Here is a 5,048-nt window from a genome sequence, read left to right on the forward strand (position 1 = left end):
CTAGAAACTTAATTTTTTTTCTAATGAAAGCTAAGAGTCCGGAGATTAAGGTGACTCACCTGGAGACTCAGAGAGGGCCCCCAAAAACCAGAGTCTCCAGGCAAAAACCAGAGATCTGGTAAGTCTACCCCAAAGTGATCCACATCATGCAATAAGAATAACATGGAAGGATATTTTGGGCCTCCCACCATTTTATAAAAATTTGATTGTTTTGCAAGCTATACATGTTAGAACATACACACACATCTTTGTTCACAAGTTTCCCATGACTTGACCAATAGATTCTTACTGATGTCAATAAGATGGCTTCAGCATGTCATTTCCAAGATGCATATTCTATGTGGTGCTCATTGAAGGCAAACAGTTGTAAGTACAATATTTTGGTTGAAACCTGCTCCAGATAAGCAAAACTAACATTGAGCACAATCCTAGTATGTATTTTTCACTAGGAATGGTATGTTAAGTAGACCAAGTAGTATCTTATAAAATACTTACAGTTCAGGGGGGGTTGCCTGTGTTCACTCAGTGAAACTATATTAACTTGTTAAGAAAGATAAACATTTATTTTGTTGAAATCATAATGTAAATTGGAACAATCTACAGTTAAGCACTTTTAAATGGCATAATCCAGCCAAAGGTAAGCACTTTTAAATTCCATTGATTTCAGTTGGATAGATTTAAACATGTTTCAGAGAGATTTAAACATGTGTTTAACTCTGCAGTTGAAATGGATGAAAATTCAAAGTAATTTAAATCAGAGAGTTGAACTTCAGAATTGATATAGCACTTTTAGAGTTCATGTAGAATATCTTGTGTTTCTTGCAAAAATCTCTGTAAAATAGGTAGATATTATTATTCCTATATTGTAAATGGGGGATTGAGGCTGTGAAATACTTGCCTAGGGCCACCTAGCAAATTCATTGAAGAGGGTGAGATTTAAACCAGGATTTCTAGATTTGGTCTTTTAGGCACTGGCTATCCCATTTCCTAGACTTTTTCCATGATCTCAGTGGAGCTTAAAACTTTTTAACTAGCTAGATCATGTCCAACTAATGTAGGATGGGTAAACTGAAGATTATGAAGTTGTAATAATGACAGTAGAAGGTGGTTACATAGTGCTTGAAATAATTTAAGAGCTTCACACTCATTATTTCAGTAACCATTACTAAAACCCTGTAAGGCAGGTCTATATTATTATCCCTTAGATGAAAGGGGCAGATGGGGGCTGACAGATAGTGGCCTTCCTAACACTACCTAATGTGGTCATAATAAAGAGGGATTCCTGGCTCACAGATCATGCTTCTACCCACTATGCTGTTGTTGTTGTTATGTGCCTCCAAGTCGACTACGACTTATGGCGACCCTATGAATCAGTGACCTCCAAGAGCATGTCATGAACTACCCTGTTCAGATCTTGTAAGTTCAACCCACTATGCTAGACCACCTTTTAACAGATGCAGCAACTGATTGTGCCTGCAGTGAGCACTGAAATATAAAGGCTACCTATTCACAATATCCATTATCACCAAACATACTTAACACCTTTTACAGAAAACAATGGCTTTCATCTGAATCTGAAAGCAATCTAGATTAGTGGTTCTGAAACCTTTTCCCCCATGGGCCACCTAATTGCTGGGGGTCTTGGCAGACCACTTAATGTTTTTTTTCTGCCTGTTGTAGCTATAGTAATGTGCTGTGCTAGATCCTGTATGATTTTTAATTGTATTTTTATTGCTTCTTTTACTATATTTTAATACAATATTGTATTAAAAATATAAGTATTTGATGTGGACACACTGTGAACCACTCGAATGAAGCTCGTGGACCATTGGTATTCCATGGCAACCTCTGATCTAGCACTTCATTCATTGTAGCTACTCGCACTGCCTTCATGACAAATGGATACATCAAACAGGGCCTGGCAACCTTACTTCAAATAATAGTATTTTAGGGGGAAGGGAAGGCTTAATTAAGTGAGAAAAAAAGAAAATGGTTATTGCTGTGCTATTGCAGTTCTGACTCATGGAGATGTTTAGAAGGACAAACGAGAGTATCCAGAATGAACTGCAGAGATCAGTATGACTTGTGCTTTATGCCTCTGACTGCTGGCATCCTAACTGTACCCCAGTGTTTGCCTGAGGGTGTGCTGCATAAGTGCCGGATGTATGTCACAAAAAATAATACTTTTTGTATTTGAATCATCGTTATAGGTGTACATTGTAATGTTGGTGGACTCTATGCCTATGAGGTATCTCAATATATGCCAGGAAAATCCCCTGTAGCATGAACTCCATAGTCTGCCCGTATATGGACTGTCCCATATGAATATATCAGGATTCTTCACATTCAGCCCAGTACACATAACAGCAGAATCGCAGGTGCAGGGGTGGTGCTAGGTATTACTACTACTACTACTACTATTATTAATAATATTATTATTTAGATTCATTGCTCGCTCTTTACTCAAAGAACCCAGGGTACATCACAACAATTTTAAGATAATTAAAAACAGTTCAAAACAACCTAAAATCACAACATCACAAAAAATAGGGTGGGTCCTAAAAATATAGATCTCAGATCTCACAGGCCAGAATAAAGAGGTGTGTCTTCAGCATTCATTAAAAACAGTAGAGTGAAGTTGCCAGACACACCTCTGTGAGGACGGAGTTGCTCAATTTAGGGGTTGCCACACAGAAAGACCCTTCCTAGGCCACCTCCCCTCAACTTCTGACGGTGGCAGAACTACTAAAAGGGCCCCCTCTGCTGATCTCAACACCCAAGAGGGTCAGTAGGGTAAGAGGCAATCGTTCAAATATTTGGGACCTAAGTTGTTTAGGGCTTCAAACGCTAGAGTGAGCACCTTGAATTGGGCCTAGAAATGAATTGGCAACCAATGCAGCTGTTTTAAATCAGGGGTTATATGAGTTCTAAAGGGAACTTCAGCTAGTAATCTGATTATTGCATTTTGGACTAGTTAAAGGTTCCAAGTCGTCTTCAAGGGCAGTCCCACGTAGAGCACATTGCAATAATCCAATCTGGAAGTGACCAGAGCATGGAGTAATGTGGCCAAGTCATCTCTGTCCAAAAGGAGCCGAAGCTGGTGAACCGGCCAGAGCTGGAAGACGACACTCCTAGCCTCTGAGGCCCCCACCCTCTGGAATTCTTTGCCCTATGATCTCCGCCATGCCCCCTCCCTGCCAAGTTTTCGTCGAGCCTTGAAGACTTGGCTTTTCAGGCAGGCCTACAAGATCCCGGGAGTAGATTAATTCTATCTTGCTACAGCTGTGGATGTTTTTAGATTAATTTTAGATCAAAGTTTTGGTTTTTATGTTGTATTTTATTGCTGTACTTAATTTTAAATTGTACATCGCCTAGAGTGGCCGCTGACCCGGCCAGATAGGCGACCCAGAAATAAAATTTTATTTTATTATTATTATTATTACTGAGTCTCCAGTGACAATGTTGGATCCAGGAGTACCCCCAAGCTGCAAACCTGCTCCTTCAAAGGGAGTGCAGCTCCATCCAGATCAGGGTGTCTCCCCACCTCCCCAACATGAGAAGGCTGGACACATTACACCTCTGTCTTTTCAGGATTCAGCGTCAGTTTATTAGCCCACATCTGTCCCATCACTGCCTCCAAGCACTGGTTCAGCACCTCAGCTGCCTCTCCTGATTCAGATGGAGATAGAACCGGGTGTCATCTGCATACTGATGGCACCTCATTCCAAATCTGCTGATGACAGCTCCCAGCAGCTTCATTTAGATGTTAAAAAGCATGGGACACAAGATGGAACCCTGCGGTACACCACATGTCAGCTCCCATGGTGCCGAACAGTAGCTTCCCATGACAACTGTTTGGAAGCAGTCCTGGAGGTATGAACAGAACCACTGAAGTGCAGTGCCCCCAACCCTCACCTCCCTGAGATGCACTGACACAAACTTGCATAAAATTTGCATGTGCTAATTCATAGATATAGTTGCCTCTTGGCAAATGAAGATGGCTGGGGTCTCGCCTGTACTGCTTTTAACAATGTGCATAGCCACCCCTGTAAGCCAGCCTTTGCCAACCTGGTGCCCTCCAGATGTTTTGGGCTACAACTCTCATCAGTTACTGGGGCTGATGGAAACTGTAGACCAAAAAATTTGCAGGGGGGCTGGTTGGCGAAGGCTGAAGAAAATTAAAAAAAGTTTAACTATAGGGAAGGGGACAAGAGATCTGGGGCCCAGTACAAAAGATATGGGGCTCAGGGAGTCCTGAGATATACTTTAATAACATCTCTGCCCAGAAGCATTGCCATTGCTTGAAGTATGTGGGCCACAATGAGAGTAGATCTCACTATCGTCTATGGCAGAAGTGACTAACCCAAGGCCTGGATACAGCCCGCTAAGACTGGACTGAACCATTGGAGGGGGACTATTTATTTTATTTATTATTTAATTTATATCCCGTCCTTCCTCCCAGCAGGAGCCCAGGGGGGCAAACAAATGCAGTAAAAGCACTTTAAAACATCATAAAAACAGACCTTAAAATACATTAAAACAAAACAACTTTAAAAATATTCTTTAAAAAAGCTTTAAAAACATCTTAAATAAAAAGGGTTAAAAAACATATTGTTTAGAAAAAATGTTTTTAAAAAAAACATATTAAAAACAATTCCAACATAGACGCAGACTGGGGTAGGTCTTAACTTAAAAGGCTTGTTGAAAGAGGAAAGTCTTTAATAGGCGCTGAAAAGATAACAGAGATGGTGCCTGCCTAATATTTAAGGAGAGGGAATTCCACAGGGTAGGTGCCACCACACTAAAGGTCTGTTTCCTATGTTGTGCAGAACGACCTCCTGATAAGATGGTATCTGCAGGAGGCCCCCACGTGCAGAGCGCAGTGATCGACTGGGTATATAAGGGGTAAGACTACATTTGGTGATGTCATTCCTGATATTTTGCACATTCAAGGGGAGATGAGAACAGGCTCCTTCAACTGAATATGCAGGCCAGCAAGTGCCATCCTATTTCTCTTTCATGTGTTGAGTCAACATGTGGAGGAAAGT

The sequence above is a fragment of the Rhineura floridana genome, chromosome 5 (genome assembly GCF_030035675.1).
Source record: "Rhineura floridana isolate rRhiFlo1 chromosome 5, rRhiFlo1.hap2, whole genome shotgun sequence".
NCBI lineage: Eukaryota > Metazoa > Chordata > Lepidosauria > Squamata > Rhineuridae > Rhineura > Rhineura floridana.